This window comes from Urocampus carinirostris, chromosome 8 (genome assembly GCF_059441175.1).
Source record: "Urocampus carinirostris isolate Australia breed hairy pipefish chromosome 8, RoL_Ucar_1.0, whole genome shotgun sequence".
Lineage (NCBI taxonomy): Eukaryota > Metazoa > Chordata > Actinopteri > Syngnathiformes > Syngnathidae > Urocampus > Urocampus carinirostris.
The window spans coordinates 8,130,463-8,148,821 of record NC_142356.1 but is presented as its reverse complement, the minus strand read 5'-3'; the positions used below and the strand labels follow the sequence as shown (position 1 = coordinate 8,148,821).

At 41.9% G+C, this 18,359-nt stretch overlaps 1 protein-coding gene across 3 annotated transcripts in view; it reads right to left on the bottom strand.

The window, feature by feature from the left end:
• Window positions 1–18,359, bottom strand: part of sgcz (sarcoglycan zeta) — a 399,187-nt gene that overhangs the window by 129,560 nt on the left and 251,268 nt on the right. The window lies entirely within an intron of this gene.

The window sequence follows — 18,359 nt, the reverse complement described above, 5'->3', positions numbered from 1 at the left end:
CATAGTTTCTTTTTACAAATAAACAGACTTGTAAAATTATTCCCAATATGGCCATTAGCTTCTTACAGCCCGCATTAGCTTAAAGGAAGGATAGATAGATGGATAGATGTCTAGATAGATGTCTAGATGGATGTCTAGATAGATAGAGATAGATAGATAGATAGATAGATGTCTAGATAGATATATGTCTAGATAGATAGATAGATGTCTAGATAGATAGATGGATAGATGTCTAGATCGATGGATGTCAAGATAGATAGATGTCTAGATCGATAGATAGATGTCTAGATAGATATATGTCTAGATATATAGATATATGTCTAGATAGATCGATGTCTAGATAGATAGATATATGTCTAGATATCTAGATAGATGTCTAGATGTCTAGTTAACTAGATAGATAGATGTCTAGATGTCTAGATAGATAGATAGATAGATGTCTATATGTCTAGATAGGTAGACATAGATAGATAGATAGATAGATAGATAGATAGATACTTTATTCATCCCCGTAGAGAAATTCACATTCCTTGTGTTGAAAAATAAAATAATAAAATAAAAGATATAGAATACAAAAAAATACCCAATATAACGTGTTGATATGGAGTATTTAAATAGTGCTACGGAAAATACACACCGTAATAAAAATAGGGTAGTATGCAATTGTGGGGGTGGGGTATAATGTGGGCTTTTACTCCCCCGGCTGGAGTTAAAGAGCCTCATGGCATGAAGAAGAAATGATCTTCTCATTCTGTTCGTGGAACAAGACTGTGACAAAAGTCTGTCGCTGAAGCTGTATTGTTAAAACCGAGGTCGCATTTTTTAGCTTCGAGTATCTTTAACCTGTAGTAACCGAATGAAATGACTGACACGTTGATTACCCGATGATATTCCCAACATACTGCTATACAAATTTCCGATGTGTACAGTATTTAAATCAGAGCTGAAAATAAACTTGCGTAAATGCAACTCAAAGTCCATTTTTATGCACAATCAACGATTGAATTCTGCGAAGAGAAGTCAAACATTTACAACTCTTTCACAATGTTTAAAAAAATGGCCAAAGTAAAACACACATTTGCAAAGGTTTTAGTGTTGTAAACTTGAAAAATGTGTAAAATACTATGTATAGTTTTCCAGATTATGATCAAATTTGACAAGGTACTAGGTAAGGCTTCAAGCTATTTATTGTCTTACCTGTTTTCGAGCTAAGATGCCCATGTCTCTCTCTTTACCTCTCTCTCTCTCTCTCTCTCTCTCTACCTCTCTTTCAGTCTCTCTCTACCTGTCTCTTAACGTCTCTTTCAGTCTCTCACAGGCATTTGATTGCCAAAAATTTATCAGGTGAGAACAAAACGCTTTTATTTATGTATGTTCCAATTCAGATTACTTAATGTTAGTAGTACTTGACGTGATTTTTTTTTTGGTTTAGGACAAAACTTCAGTGTCTTACCTTTTGTAAGGTTTTAACATTGATTGTACGGAAATGTGACTCAGAAGACACTTCAAAAGTCGGAGAAATTTAATTAGCCAAACGACGAGTGTGGTCCACATATTAATTTATTTAGCCGAATCAAAGAGTTGAACAAATAGGATCTTTCTTCCTTGCCAATTACAATCGTGTGGAGAAAGAAAACAGGGTTTCAGGGTCTTCCCATGTCGATGAAATGTTCACTCCCCATGACCAAGCCTCTGGCTGATTGGTGTGCGGTCGTCGATGCAAATTTCCCAACCATGATTTGAAGAATGGGAGAGAATAGAATAGAATAGAATATACCTTTATTGTCATTGTTACAACATGGGATATATTGTGAAAAGGAAATTGGACGTGGCACTCCAGTTCCACATTTTACAGTGAGGATAAGGAAAACAAAGAGATAAAGGTACAAAGAGGATGTTTTAATGGTACCAGGCACATACTCCACCACTCCAGGTGAGGTGATAAGTCATTGTTATCTGCACAGACTGAAACCAAAGACACATTCCAAAGCAAAGGTGGTTTACGACACCCTTCTCTCAGAGTTTGCCCTCAAACACTGAAGTCAGATTTTAGAACAAGTATATTTGACTTTACGTAAGATAAAACAGTGAATAAAATAGTATATACCTTCACTTTCAAAAAAGACCAAAAACATCCCTGTCTCAAAAGACCCCACTCTATTTACTTTGGGTATGTCAGGCGAATTTTACAGGAGCGGTAACGGGTTAAACATTTATTTTAATTGATATATTTGACCACGGGCAGCACGGCGGCGCAGTGGTTAGCGCGTGTGCGGCACAGTTCTAAGGTCCTGGGAACCTCCTGCGTGGGTTCAAATCCAGCTACTGGACTTCCTGTGCGGAGTTTGGATGTTCTCCCCGTGCTTGCGTGGGTGTCCTCCGGGCATTCCGGTTTCCTCCCACATTCCAAAGACATGCATTTCAGGTGGATTGGCCGGTCCAAATTGTCCCTAGGTGTGAATGAGCGAGCGAGATGTCTGTCCCCGTGTGCCCTGCGATTGGCCGGCAACCAGTTCAGGGTGTCCCCTGCCCACTGCCCGATGATTGCTGGGATGGGCTCCAGCACTCCCGCGGCCCTACTGAGGATAAGCGGTGCAGCTAATGAGATGAGATGAGATATTTGACCACCGTGTGACACTGTGATGTCTAATGAGAAGGAAAACCAGTGGCAAGAGCACGGCGTAGCAGCAAGATGTCAGAAGCACATGGTTTTACCAGTTTTCACACGTTGCCATGGTTACAAGTGCATATTTTGGAGAGTAGCAGGGAACTCCAAGTCATTTTCAGTCATGGAGTGACATGATTTGTCCTTTCGGAGGGAACGTCAGAGTGGCAGGTTGCTCATTATTAGCTCTTGGTGTAATTGAGAGCATAGCAGCTCAAATATTGGCAGCAAAATCCTTCCCTGGAGCTCTTGTCCACGACTCTGTCCTTGTTACCGAGCGTTCCTCGGATTTGATTAAAACGAGATTCCCGTTCTGACCTCAAAAAATGACGCATGTCTTCAATTTGGAGATGCGTCATAGTTTAAAGGCCCAGTGCATAAGCGAACTAAACGGCTGCCAAGGCCCGGCGACCACTAAGGGGCCCCCAAGAGCGATTAACTTATCTATTTTATATAAAGTTTATATATATAAAACATGTTTTCACGTGTTAGTGATGATTACTCCAAAACAAAAAATACTTCTACAGAAATACACCAACAATACTCTAAAACACAGGTGTCAAACAGGCGGCCCGCGGGCCAGATCAGGCCCGCCAAGGGATTGAATCCAGCCAGTGAGGCAGCACTCGGAGAAGCGCAAGAGAAAAACAAGCTGCAGGTTGAAATATGTCAACTTGATGTTGCCAAAGCATGGTGCCTCTCACAAAGACACTGTACTTGTATTTATTTCTCTCCCTCTCTCTTTTTCCCTCTCTCTGTCTCTCTCTTTTCCACCCCTTTTCTCCCACTCTGTCTCTGTCACTCTCTGTGTCTCTCTTTTTCTCTTCCTTTGTTGCTCTTTCTTTCTCTGTGACTTTTAACCTCTTTTGCTCTAACTTCCTTTTTTCCTTTTTCTCTCTTTTCTCTTTCTCTCCTTCTGTCTTTCCATTTCTCTTTGGATTTCTTTCTTCCTCTCCCTTTCTTTTCCCCCTCTCTCACGACTTTTTATCTTTTGTTTCTCATGCTCTCTCTCTTTTTCTTTCTTCGTCCCACCCTCTCTCCTTTTCCCTCCCTCTTTCTCTTATTTCTTTATCGCTGTTTCTTTCTCTTAATCTACTAGTCCGGCCCCCAACAGAATGTTTGTTCTATCGTGTGGCCCCCGAGTTAAAATGAGTTTGACACCCCTGCTCTAAAATAACTACAAAAACTAAATCTTGAATAAACAAACCTACTATACTGTGTTGCCTGAAAAGAAAAAACAATAGTATAGAAATACAAAAATACAATTGCAGTAATCCTACAATATAAAATAATACTATGGAAATATTAACACTAAAAAACTACAAGAATAAAACTAAAGTAATGTTAGACACATACAAAAAGAATATGACAGAAATACTACCATAGAAATACTTCAAAAAATCTACAAAAATACTGCTTTGGAGATACTTCAAACTACTACAGAAATACAAAAAAATACCCCTATATAATACTATAATCCAAAACACTACGAAATAACTACAGAAGTACTACTACAGAAGTATTACAACAGAAATAGTACAAAAATACAATTGCCATGGCGCCCAATTGGCCCCGCCCGTTGATAGATTGTCTTCCCCGTCTATTTAAGCTCAGTGCTCTCACTCTCCCTTTGACAGTCCGTCAACGAACCTTTGCCCCGCAAGACGTGTGTTCTGACTCGGTCCTGTTTCCTGTCCGGTATTCTCGTTTATTTTGTCCTGTTTAATATCGGTTTCCAGTTTCGTTCCCGTCTAATCATGTCCTATTTATTATTCCCTCCAGTTTTCGTTCCTGTCTAGTTTGTCCTGTTTAATTTCGATATCCTGTTTCAATATCAATCCTGTCAGTCCCGTCCTGTCCGGTATCGACCCCATCCGTCCGATATCTACTCGGGCAATCGGTATCGATCTCATCAGCCTCTGGCTTCCTATCATTCCACGCCAGACCGCTGCCTAACGTGCATGACTGATAAGATATTTTACCTTGTTTCTTAAAAAAATACTAAGCAAAATCATGACCATGCCCTTAGATTTACAATTAGACCCCTGGTCGCTAAAAATCGTCTCCATTCTCCCAGCACAAAGGGAAAAAACTGATTCCGAACCGTCCTCGTCCTTGACAGAGTATGTCAGAAAAATGAATACACTGCTCACATTTCTGCAGTGTTTAATCGAACATCACTGAAGAAACATCGCTTTGACACCATGAAAGGTAGTCTGTTAACAAAGGTAATGGCTTACTGTTGGGGTATGAAACGAGCGGCCCGCTAAGGGATTGAAACCCGGGCGAGACAACGCCGAGGGAAGCACAAGAGAAAAACGAGCTGCAGGTTGAAATATGTCCACTTGATTTTGCCAAAGCCGGGCGCCTCTCGCAAAGACGCTGTACTGATGTTGTATTTCTTTCCTTCTTTCTCTTTTTCTCTCCTTCTCTCTCTCCCTCTCTTTCTAAATTGCATCTCTCTCTCTCCCTCCCTTTCTAAATTGCATCTCTCTCTCTCCCTCCCTTTCTAAATTGCATCTCACTCTCTCCCTCCCTTTCTAAATTGCATCTCACTCTCTCCCTCCCTTTCTAAATTGCATCTCTCTCTCTCTCTCTCTCTCCCTCCCTTTCTAAATTGCATCTCTCTCTCTCTCTCTCTCTCTCTCTCTCTCTCTCTCCCTCTCCCTTTTTGTTTTTCTTTGTTCCTCTTTGTCTCTTTCTCCCTCTCCCTTTTTGTCTTTCTTTGTTTCTCATTCTCTCTTTCCCCTTCTCTCTCTCTCTCTTTTGTTTCTCACGTTCTCTATCCCTCTCACTTGCTCTCTGTCTTATTTCTTTCTCTCTTTTTTTCTTGCTCCTCAGTCTATTAGTCCGGCCCCAGAGAGAATGTTTGTTTGCATCGGCTCGTTACTGTTTAACTGTACGGGTCAGGTGTACCGACATTTCGTTCTGTGTGCATTGTTACAAAGAATGACAATAAAAGTAAATTATAAAAATATATTATATTTTATCGTGTGGCCCCCGAGTTAAAATGAGTTCGACACCCCTGGCTTACTGGAAATAAATCATGTGGTCTGATGAGACAAAAATGAATTGATTTGGCTTAGATGGCGGCAACCAGGTGAGGAGGACAAACATGTTTATGCCGTGCCTCAAGTCAAGCATGGTGTTGGGAATGTCATGGTTTGGGGCTGCATGAGTGACACTCAAATTGGGGTGTTGCATTTCATCAAGAAGCACAAACTCAAAGTGTACTGTGGGTGCCTCAAGTCAAGCATGGTGTTGGGAATGTCATGGTTTGGGGCTGCATGAGTGACACTCAAGTTGGGGTGTTGCATTTCATTAAGGGAAGCACAAACTCAAAGTGTACTGTGGGTGCCTCATGTCAAGCATGGTGTTGGGAATGTCATGGTTTGGGGCTGCATGAGTTCAACTGGAGTTGGGGAGTTGCATTTCATTGACAAAAACATGAACTCAAGCATGTACTGTGAAACACTGGAGCAAAGAATGATCCCCTCACCCCCAAAACTGGGTCACAGGGCTGTGTTCCAATGACCCTACACACACTTCTAGGATGACCATGGCTTTTCGAAAGGGGATGGACTAGCCAAACATGTTTTCAGATCTAAACCCAATAGAACATCTTTGGGGCGGAAGATGGAGAAGCACAAGATATTGTTATATCCCCCCAGCTCAGTCATGTCATGGAGGAGTGAAAGAGCATTCCAGTAGCAATTTGTGAGGCTCTGGTGAAATCCATGGCCAGTGGTTCTGCAAAATGATGGTGCTCACACAAAATATTCAACTTTTGTCAGGTACCAGCATCGAAAAGAGGAAGCAGAACCCACTTGCATAACGTTACTCACAGTTTATTGGGGAGAAGAGAAATGAGCGCACACTCGATCCGGAGATCGTTGGTCGCGGGGAGTAGATTGCTTGGAGCGCGGAAGTTGTCAAAATCAAACCGATCGGGACGAGAACAAAACAGGAGCAAAAACACAGGCAAAAACGTGTCAAAACAGACAAAAGGTGACTCACAGGGCAGTGTTTAAGTAGTGACAGGGAGCAATCTGTCAACAAGTTTGAGCTGGTGTCCATGGGCGGGGCCAGTTGGGCGCCCTGGCAAATGTGACAGAAGCCGGCGCCACACGGCGGAGGCCAATTGGGCGCCATGGCAACCGTGAGAACTTCAGGAACATTTACTTAAGGGTGCACTCACTTCTGTTACCAGGGGTTTAGCTAGTTATGGCACTATTTTGAGCTTTTTTCGAGGGGAAAATAAACTGACACTGCTTTACACAGACTACCTTTCATTGTGTCAAAGCGATCTTTCTTTAGTGTTATTCAATCGACATTACGATGAAACTCCCTTTTGTGACATACCGTACGTCCCGGTTCGGAATAAAAGCATCCAGTTAGCGTACACACTCAACAGGAGAAATAAAAAGTGACAGTGCAATTACGTGAAGAAAGCAGATACCTTACAGGCTTTAAATCTTAGATGAAATACTTCATCAGGTCGGTGTTTTGGACTGATCCGACCTGAATAGCAAGCGGAGTATGAAATATCTTCTCGACGGATGCGTCGGATGCTGATGTGGATGCGTGCTGGTCCGTGTTAATCCCGAGTTCGAGCAATGTGCACTCGCCGTTCTCGTATGTTGACCATTTGGAAATGAGGTTGGAACTGAGGTGGGTGGAGTAGGCCCGAAAATTACTTGAGTAAAAGTACTGTTTTACAGAGTAATAGGACTCAAGAAGAAGTCAAAGTAGTCATCCAAATAAAATGGTACTTGTTGCAAGGTCTTATTTCTTGATGTTTTTTAAACAAGCATTTCATCAAAAGGCCGTCCAATCAACATGAAAAGGGATTAAAACAAGGAAGGGAATTTTTACCTCTTTCTGTACCTCTCTCTCAGTCTCTCTCTACCCCTCTCTCTCTCTACCTCTCTTTCAGTCTCTCTCTCTACCTCTCTCTGTCAATCTCTCTCTCTCTCCCTCTCTTTCAGTCTCTCTCCACCTCTCTCTCTCTATATATATCTCTCTTCACCTCTCTCTCTCTGTCACTCGCTCTCTACCTCTCTTTCAGTATCTCTCTTTACCTCTCTCTCTCTCTCTCTCTCGCTACCTCTCTCTACCTCTTGCTCTACCTCTCTCTCTTTACCTCTTTCCCTTTCTACCTCTCTCTCTCTCCACCACCCCTCTCTCAGTCTCTCTCTCTCTCTCTCAACCCCTCTTTCAGTCTCCCTCTATCTCTCTTTCAGTCCTTCTCTACCTCTCTCCCTAACCCTCTCTCTCTCTACCTCTCTTTCAGTCTCTCTCTACCTCTCTTTTAGTCTCTCTCTACTTCCCTCTCTGTTTCTACCCTTCTCTCTCTGTCTCTCTCTCTCTCTCCCTCTCTCTCTCTACCTCTCTTTCAGTCTCTCTCTACCTCTTTCTCTCTCTCTCTCTCACTAGCTCTCTCTCTACCTCTCTTTCAGTCTCTAACTCTCTCTCAACGTCTCTTTCAGTCCCTCTCTACCTCTCTCTCTCTCTCTCTCTCTCTCTACCTCTCTTTCAGTCTCTCTCTACCTCTCTTTAAGTCTCTCTCTACCTCTTTCTGTCTCTACCCTTCTCTCTCTGTCTTTCTCTCTCTCTCTCTCTTTACCTCTCTCTCTACCTCTCTCTCTCTACCTCTCTTTCAGTCTCTTTCTACCTCTCTTTCAGTCTCTCTCTACATCTTTCTCTCTCTCTTTCAGTCTCTCTCTCTCTTTTCCTTCCCCCTCCCTTCCCTCTAACTCATTATTCTCTTTACCCCACCACTCCACTATCTCTTTTCCTTACTCCCTTTATCTCTTTCCCTCCTTTCTCTCATTCTCCATTTCTCTATCATATTCTCTCCATTTCCCCTCCTTCTCTTTTTGGCTATTTCTATCATCTCTCTCTCGCTCTCTCTCGTTTCTGTTTCCCTCTCACTGTTTCTCTTGTTCTCCCACTGTTGTTTCCTCTCTCTTGTTCTTTATCTCTTTCTCACTCCCTCTGTCCTTTCTGTTCTCTCTCTTTTGATCCCTCACTTTCTCTGTTTATCACAAGGAGTCTCAAAGGGCTGCACAGGCCACAGACTATTGCAAACTACAGACTATTATGACACCATCCCCTGATCTAAAACCTACGTGAGGGCAAGGAAAAATCCCAAAAACCTCAACATCTCTGTCTTTTCTTTTTTCTGTCGATCTTTAGTTATTCTCTCTCTCTCTCCACCTCTCTCTGTCTCTCAGTCTCTCTCTCTCTCTTTGTCCCTCTATATTCTTCTCTCTCTCTCTCTCTCTCTCTCTTTGTCCCTCTATATTCTTCTCTCTCTCTCTCTCTCTCTCTCACTTTGTCCCTCTATATTCTTCTCTCTCTCTCTCTCTCTCTCTCACTTTGTCCCTCTATATTCTTCTCTCTCTCTCTCTCTCTCTCTCTCTCACTTTGTCCCTCTATATTCTTCTCTCTCTCTCTCTCTCTCTCTCTCTCTCTCTCTCTCTCTCTCTCTCTCTCTCACTTTGTCCCTCTATATTCTTCTCTCTCTCTCTCTCTCTCACTTTGTCCCTCTATATTCTTCTCTCTCTCTCTCTCTCTCACTTTGTCCCTCTATATTCTTCTCTCTCTCTCTCTCTCTCTCTCTCTCTCTCTCTCTCACTTTGTCCCTCTATATTCTCTCTCTCTCTCTCACTTTGTCCCTCTATATTCTCTCTCTCTCTCTCTCTCTCTCTCTCTCTCTCACTTTGTCCCTCTATATTCTCTCTCTCTCTCTCACTTTGTCCCTCTATATTCTCTCTCTCTCTCTCTCACTTTGTCCCTCTATATTCTCTCTCTCTCTCTCTCACTTTGTCCCTCTATATTCTCTCTCTCTCTCTCACTTTGTCCCTCTATATTCTCTCTCTCTCTCTCACTTTGTCCCTCTATATTCTCTCTCTCTCTCTCTCTCTCTCTCTCTCTCTCTCTCTCTCTCTCTGTTCCCTGTTCTCTCTCTTTTTATCTCTAACTTTCTCTGTTCTCTAGTCACGTCAAGTCATGTTTACTTGTATAGCCCTTTATCACAAGGAGTCTCAAAGGGCTGCACAGACCATTATGACACTATCCCCTGATCTAAAACCAACATGAGGGCAAGGAAAAATCCCAAAACCTCAACATCTCTCCGTCTTTTCTTTTTGCTTTCTTTTATCCTTTTGTCTCCCTCTCTCTTTTAATCACTCTTTATCTGCTGGTTCAGCCCCCGTAAGAGTTGTTTTTCTACCACGTGGCCCCCCATGCTAAAATGACTGACTTACAGTAACAAGGCGAGTCCCCACGAGTGAGTAAACAGTCACGCTCCGAAAACTCCCTCAGGAGACCTTTGGCCCTGGTGAGCAGGGGCCAATAGCCAAAGTGTGAGTTTGTTTTAGCGCTTGTCTGCACACAAACGTGCGTGTGATTTATGCACGGGGACTCTTTGCGTTTGTGGGTGTGTTTGTTTTATGTGAGAGCGCGTGGACGCCTCCAGCCAATCCATCAGCGCCATGTACACAGGCAGACAGATGGATCGGGATGCGCGGGACGGAAAAAAAATATTTGTGTTTGTGTGAAGGGATCAGCGGGGTTTCCAGTTGACAGTCGTGTACACATTTCGGCGATTGTCTGCTATGCAATTATGCGGTGGGGTAAATAAGTATTTAGTCAACCGCTGATTGTGCAAGTTCTCCCACTTGAAAATATTAGAGAGGCCTGTAATTGACAACAAGGGTAAACCTCATCCATGAGAGACAGAATGTCGGGAAAAAAATAACAGAAAATCACATTGTTTGAATGTATTTGAAAATCATGTAGTCAAAGTGATCCAGTTTGAGTGTCACTCATGCAGCCCCAAACCATGACATTCCCAACACCATGCTTGACATGAGGCACGGCACAAACAGGTTTGTCCTCCTCACCTGGTTGCTGCCATCTAAGCCAAATCAATTCATTTTTGTCTCATCGGACCACAGGATTTATTTCCAGTAAGCCAGGGGTGTCGAACTCATTTTAACTCGGGGGCCACACGATAAAACAAACATTCTCTCTGGGGCCGGACTAGTAGACTGAGGAGCAAGAAAAAAAGAGAGAGAGAGCAAGTGAGAGAGAGAACGTGGGAAACAAAAAAGAGAGAGAGAAAGAGAGAAGGGGAAAGAGAGAAAGAGGAAAACAGAGAGAGAGAGAGAGAGAGAGAGAGAGAGAGAGAGAGATACAAATTGAGAAAAAGAGATGGGGAAAGCAAGAGAGAAAGAGACAAAGAGGAACAAAGAAAGAAAAAAAGTGAGAGGGAGAGAGAGAGAGAGAGAGAGAGAGAGAGAGAGATGCAATTGAGAAAGAGAGAGAGAAAGAAAGAGAGATGAAATTGAGAAAGAGAGAGAGAGATACAAATTGAGAAAGAGAGAGAGAGCAAGAGAGATACAAATTGAGAAAAAGAGAGAATTACAAATTGAGAAAAAGAGAGTGAGCGATACAAATTGAGAAAAAGAGAGCGAGAAGGAGACACAAATTGAGAAAAAGAGAGGGATACAAATTGAGAAAGAGAGGAAAATAGAAAGAGAGAAAAAGAGAAAGAAGGAAAGAAATACAACATCAGTACAGCGTCTTTGCGAGAGGCGCCCGGCTTTGGCAAAATCAAGTGGACCTGGTTGCCGCCATCTAAGCCAAATCAATTCATTTTTGTATCATCGGACCACATGATTTATTTCCAGTAAGCCATTACCTTTGTTGACAGTAGTTTCAAAGAATGTATTTGAAAATCATGGTGGAAAATAAGTATTTGGTGAAAACCAAAAGTTCATCCCAATACTGTTATGTACCTTTTGTTGGAAAAAAAACGGAGGCAAAATAATTTCTGTAAATCCTCACAAGCATTTCATACACTGTTGTCTGTATTTTGGCCCATTCCTCCATGCAGATCTTCTCTACAGCAGTAGTGTTTTGGGGCAACAAGGACTTTCAATCTGACAGATGTTCTATAGAGTTGAGTTCTGGAGACTGGTTAGGCCACTTCAGGACTTTGAAATACTTCGTACAAAGACACACCTTTGTTGCCCTGGCTGTGTGTTTGGGATCATTGCCAAGCTAAATGATCCAGCCATTTCTGGTCCTCGAAAGCCGCATGTCATGCCTGTGTTTGGAGGTTTCTCTGCTTCAATACAGGTGATTCATATTACCTGGATCATTATCAAGCTCTTACAAAGCTTTCCACCAAGCTGAAAATGGGCATCACCTGTGTTGGAGCAGAGAAACCTCCAAAACATGCAGGACATGCGGCTCTTGAGGACCGGGTTGGCTACCCCAGCCCTAGCTGATGAAAGGGGATTTTCATTCAGAATCTCCCGATTCATGGCCCTATTCATTCTTTTCTTCACAAAGATGAGTCGTCCCAAGTCTTTTAGCAAAAAAAAAAAAAAAAAAAAAAACCCAAGAAAAAAACGGCCTATAGCATGATATCTCCAAACCCATGCTTCACACTGGGTATCGTGTTCTTTGGATGCAAGTCAGTATTCTTTCTCCTCTAACCTGTGTTTCTAACAAAAAGTTCAATTTTGGTTTAACCTGACCATAACACTCTCCCAGTCCTATTTTCTTTCAGGAACCGCTTGAATCGTCTTAGTGGAGTAATTTGCATAGCGCAGGGGTCAGGAACCTTTTTGACCCAAAGAGCCATGAAAGCAAAAAATGCTTTGAAAAGAAATTGAGAGAGCCACATCATATATTTTCAGACAAAATTGAAAACACTGCCAAATCCACTCTCTAGACAAAAGCTAATTCTTCAGCACATTTTATTTCACTGTGTGTCATTTGATGATTTCATCAAATGTATGAAATGATAATAATGCCAAATCCTGTGTCCCAAATCAATGTAAATATGCCATTTACAATTTGTATTCCACGTTCAGTTAAGAGTGTTGAAGCAATTTTTTTTCCATGAAATTGGTCCTTAATAACGGTTTCAAAACAATGTGCATGCAAAGTTCTTTTGTAAAAATGTCACAAATTACTGCAAACGATAAGCATGTTGTCATATTCACTGCACTGAGCGAGAGAGAGAGAAGGATGTGCCCACCTGTACTGCTCACCCGATCAAAGTCGTTTGCCAGCGTTTTTATTTATCACTTTAAATGGTTTCTTATCGAACTTCTGCATTAAGTTGCTTCAGCTTTATATGTACCAAAATCGGGATGATATCGCTTGACTTTGGAACGCCACAGAGAGATGTGCAATAGTTACATTTTATTTCGGAGCCATATGCACTCATGAAAAGAGCCATATATGGCTCCCGAGCCATAGGTTCCCTACCCCTGGCATAGCGGATGTAAAATGGTGGCGCCGGCGCCCCAATGGTAATAAGAGGGTCAAAAACGCTTGCCGGTTTAAAAATATATATATATGCATATGTACATAAGCTACCGCTTTTTTAGATTCAAATGACAAGCGAATCAAATGACAAACGAATCTTGACAGGAGACTAGTATTTTAGTCTATGGCTGCTTCATTTTAAAAAGAGACAAGATGTGCATTTGAAGAAATGTTTGAATTTGTTTGTTATGACTGTTTGCATTTCAACAAGGCCTGCAATTTATAGTATCACTTCATCCGCTTGTATTTTGGGGAGAAAAAACTAAGATTTCTTAAGGTTAAAATAATGTACATATTTATGAATGTGATAAATGCATTTCAACAACGCAGGGCCAGGCCTCGCCCTCATGGGGCCCTAAGCAAAATGTGATTTTGGACCCCTTATGACTTGATTATTTGCATACCTACTAGGACTTATTCCATGCTCTAATCCAGAGGTGGGCAGCTATTTGGAGTTGGGGGCCGTATCGGGTCCCAAATTTTGGGCCAAGGGGCCGATCTTGAAAAAACATTTCCGTGCTATAGTTCTTTTGACCTAGATTAGTCTAATTGGTTTTGAAACGATCGCAATTAAAGCAAAATAATATATGAAATCCCTATCTGAAGGAATTAATTTGATATTTAGTTTTTAAGCGTTACAGTATTTGTACTTTTTTGGTACTTGTACTTGTTGAAGTTCAGTCATTTTTTGTAGTATTACTGTAATTTTATTATTGGACAATTTCTGCAGTTGTTTTCTTGGTATTTTTTCCATAGTAGTAAATTCTTGGTATTTCTGTAGTATTTTTGTTGTATTACAGTACTTTAATGATTTAGGTGTTTTTGTTGGAATACTTGATGTTTATTTTTTAGCACTTTTGTAGTGTTTCTATTGCAGATATTTTGACGTATGTCTGTAGTATTTCTGCAGTTTTATTTTTGTCGTATTCCCTTTGTAGAATTTTTGTAGTACCGCTTTAGCGGTATTTCTGTTGTAATACTTCTGCGGTAGTATTTCTGTAGTAATACTTTTCTGGTAGTGTTTGTACCATAGTATTATGGAATGGTATTTTTGTAGTATTTCTGTAGACATAATTTTGATGTATTTCCGAAGCAGTATTTTAGTAATATTTTTTTTATAATTTTTTGAAGTATTCACATAGTATTGTTTTTGTCATATTTCTTCAGTATTTTTGTAATTGTACTGTAGTTTTTGTAGTCATTCTGGGGTAATAATTCTGTAGTATGTTGGATCATAGTATTTTTGTAGTAATTTTATACTATTTTTTCTTTTCCGAAAGAAAGCAAAATCATACAAGAGGTCCCTGTTTTTAAGCAGCATATTTGATCTTCTGTAGTATTTCTGTAAAAAGTTTTTTTGTTGTAGACACACAAAAGTGACAATGGGGACAAGGTTGGTACCGAAAAAGTTGAGCGGCAGTAGCTCAGGCGGTAGAGCGCTCGTCTTGGGATCAAGGGATCCCAGTTCGAATCCCGGCTCGTCCATGTTACATGTCGAAGTGTCCTTGGGTAAGACACTGAACCCCTAATACCCCCAATAAGCAGGTTAGCGCCTTACATGGCTGCAAGGCCGCTATTGGGGAAATGTGGAGCACATTGTAAAGCGCTTTGGGAAGTCATTGATTTGAAAAGCGCTATATAAATGCAGATCATTTCATTTCATTTTATCACTCTCCGGGGCCCCCTAGTGGTCACGGGACCCTAAGCAGACGCTAAGTTCGCTTATGCCCTAGGCCAGCTCTGCATTCTAACTTCACTCTTACCTCCTGTTTGCCTTTTCAGTTCAATTGCGTAGTCTGAACTATTAAATAAACAAATACGATCATTTTTTTGTTGTCCTTGAGTAAATTGAGGGGAATTTTTTGAAGGTCGCCCGCCATGTTGACAGGTTCACTTCAGGAAGAAATCAAATTGAGCCATTAACCGCAGCAGCAATAGAGAGGAGCAGAGAGAAACCATGAAGAACAATGAAGAGTGGATTTTACAATGATGCAGCAACTCAGAGGGAAAAAAAAAAAAGGCAGTTCCCATCCTGCCAGCAATCCAGCAAAAGAAAAGTGGTGGATAAAATAAAAAGCAGCAAGAGAGGAGCCGTGGAATAAAACAGCGTGATAGAAGCAGTGGGATTTTACAGCACCCTTACTCTACGGTTTACCTCAAAAGTTCCTCCATGAACTTCAGTTGGTCCATAACTCATCGACCCTGTCCTTCAGCAACTCCACTGACTCCCAATCAACCATAGAATCAACTACAAAATCCTCCCCTAGTGTTCATGGTGTCAGGACCAGAACGGAAACAGGACCCAATCGCGTAACGTTTCTCTCAAGTTTTATTAGAAGTAAGGGAGGAGGTTGGGCCCAAGAACCGGGGATTGCTGGACGCAGGTCGCTCGGAACGCGGAAGTGGGACTTCCTCGGCAAGCGATGGCGGTGTCGGGAACGGAAAAAACGGGTCAAATTGTAAAGTAAATCATATCAAGGACAGTTAGATGTAGTGAAAATGTAGTAAATTATGTTTTATAGGTTGTTGAACCACGTTTACTGCGGAATATCGTGTTGCATTCCGTTAAATTATGCAAGGTTAGAAGAGCAAAAACGTGGTCGGGATTGGAAACAAGTCGAAAGCCAGGAGAGGAGAACAGACGTGATTGAGATCAAAACAGGTCGTAATTCGGGACGGGAGAGCAGACGTAGGGCTTGCCGGGTAAAAACAGAGATTCGCAGACGGACCGACAACCGGGGATTGACAGGACAAGATTTTAATAGTGGGGAAGCCAATCCGTCAACAAACTGCAGCTGGCGCCACACGGGCGGGGCCAATTGGGCGCCATGGCAACTGTGACACATGGCCTTTCACAACCTTGCCCCTCTCCACCTCTCCGACCTCCTTCACATTGCCACGCCATCTCGCACCCTCAGATCCTCCTCCTCCCTCCATCTCACGATATCACGAGGAGCTGAGCTTTCAGCCGCTCTGCCCCCCAGTTCTGAAACTCATTTCTGCCTGACCTCCGAATTTCTGCGACCCTGTCCACCTCTTCACACTCGCCTTTTCTTGATCACCTGCCTCACATACCGTCCCCTTTTAACTGTTTTCATTTGCTATTTATTGCATGCTTTCATTATTCATACCATATTGTTGCTTGTTCCTATAAGTACAGCAACCTTGGGGGTCCTGAAAGACGCTCCAAAGTACAATATATTGTTGTTATTATTATTTTATTTTTTAAAAGCAGCACTGCAAGTGAGAGAGAAGCTCGGCCTGAAGACCGAACTAATAATTGACATTTTAGGCCCGAACCAAATTTTGGAGAAAAGAGAGAAACATCCATCCATCTATCCATTATCTGCACCGCTTATCCTCAGTAGGGTCGCGGGGGTGCTGGAGCCCATCCCAGCTATCTTCGGGCAGTGGGCAGCGGACACCCTGAACCGGTTGCCAGCCAGGGGACACAGGGACAGACAATTCACTCATTCACACCTAAGGACAATTTGGACCGGCCAATTAAACTGAAATGCATGTTTTTGGAGTGTGGGAGGAAACCGGAGTGCCCGGAGGAAACCCACGCAAGCACGGGGAGAACATGCAAACTCCACACAGGAGGTTTGATCTCATGACCTCAGAACTGTGCCGCACATGTGCTAACCACTTCGCCGCTGTGCTGCCCTAAGAGAGATCTTGTTGCTCCGAGATGACGTCATTACGTTGGTGGTTGTCGAGTGAAAGGGAAGTATGCCTCCGAAAAAACAGTTGCTATCTGGTGCAAATCAACAAAAAATTGGTCATTTCTTCAGTGTCGGTAATAAGTCGAAACATAATACAGAAAGTGGTAACAACGGCAATAATTCCGGCATGAAAAAACGACGGAGAAAATTATTTTATTCTTTTTATTCTTTATTTTGAAGTTTAGTCGAAGTAGAACGAAGTTGAGTAAAGTCAGTAGAGTTTGTCGAGAACCAGCTTCTTCGGCTCGGCTCACTAAAAGGAACCGGCTCTTTCGGGTCCTAAACGGCTCTTCAGGTTGTTTTTGCTCCTTTAAACCAAACAACACCAAATATTATGTAAAACTATGCACACAATGACTTAAAGGAAGGGGGGGAATAGAACAAAAAAGAAAAAAATACCAAAATGAAAAAGTAGTGAAAAGCTGAGAAAAAAAACAAACAAAAGGAAGAGAAAAAAAGAAGGAAAAATTTAGAAAAAAGCCAGAAAAAAAGAAAAGAAAGAAATGTAGAAAAAAAGTAAATAGAGAACAAAAAGAAAAAAGTGTCACCTCGGAAAAAATCAACACAATGAGATTTTTTTTAAAGGAATTTTAAAAAAGTAGAAGAAAACAGGGAAAAAGAAGAAAAAGTTTGTGTTGCATTCAAATCATTTCCAATGATATCAAGTGAATCTTGTTGCCAACATTGTACTTCCACTCAAAAATGTGATTAAGTACAGTTCTGTATCTTACAACCTACTCAATAAGCCCCCCAAAATGTTCATATTATGCGACAAAATATATCAGGAAATAAAAAGAAATGGATATCTTGTGAAAGAATTGTAAGAACAAACGAGGTTTGTAGGCCGTACAACATTCGCAATAGTACATGAGTCAATTCATTCAAAAGAGAAAAATCATTTTGCATTGCCGGAAACTCAGCAAAATATAACCTGATGTCAAGTTTTGGACATGCTTGATAATGACTCAGTTGCCACACTTAGGATTGCCGTTGCTCACTGTTGTTTCAAGCGTTGCTCACCGACTGTCTGAACGCTGAGACCCGTAAGGAAAATAACAGGGAACATTGGTTGGGACCCATAGATTTTTGAGCATGCGAGTCCCCAGGACCCATCACTTTTCACAGGTAAAATGAACACTGCTACAGACTATTATGACACCTTCAACTGATCTAAAACCTACATGAGGGCAAGGAAAACCTCAAAACCTCAGCATGTGGAAAATGAGGAAACTTTGAGAAGGGACCGCACGTGAGGTGATTCCCCCTTCCAGGATGACCAAGCTGCAGTGGATGTTGCAATACACAGACATCGTCAACATGAAACAAAGATCATTCATAAGTTCTAGAATAAAATTGTCTTTTAAACCTAGACAACAGTTCCACTGAGGCAGCAGATGGAATCCCTGAGGGCAGACCTCGTAATCCGGACCAGCATCTGTACAAACACATTTTCCCTCCGGCGGTGTCGAAACGCATTTTACAAGACCGAAATGGTTTGCAGGATATTGCAAAGCGCCATCTGAAGGTCTGCAGAGTCCAGGACTGGATTGGGTCAACAACAGGTGGTCTGCGTCATCCCCGGCAGGTGCTCGAGTGTTATGTTGTTTTGAATCGCC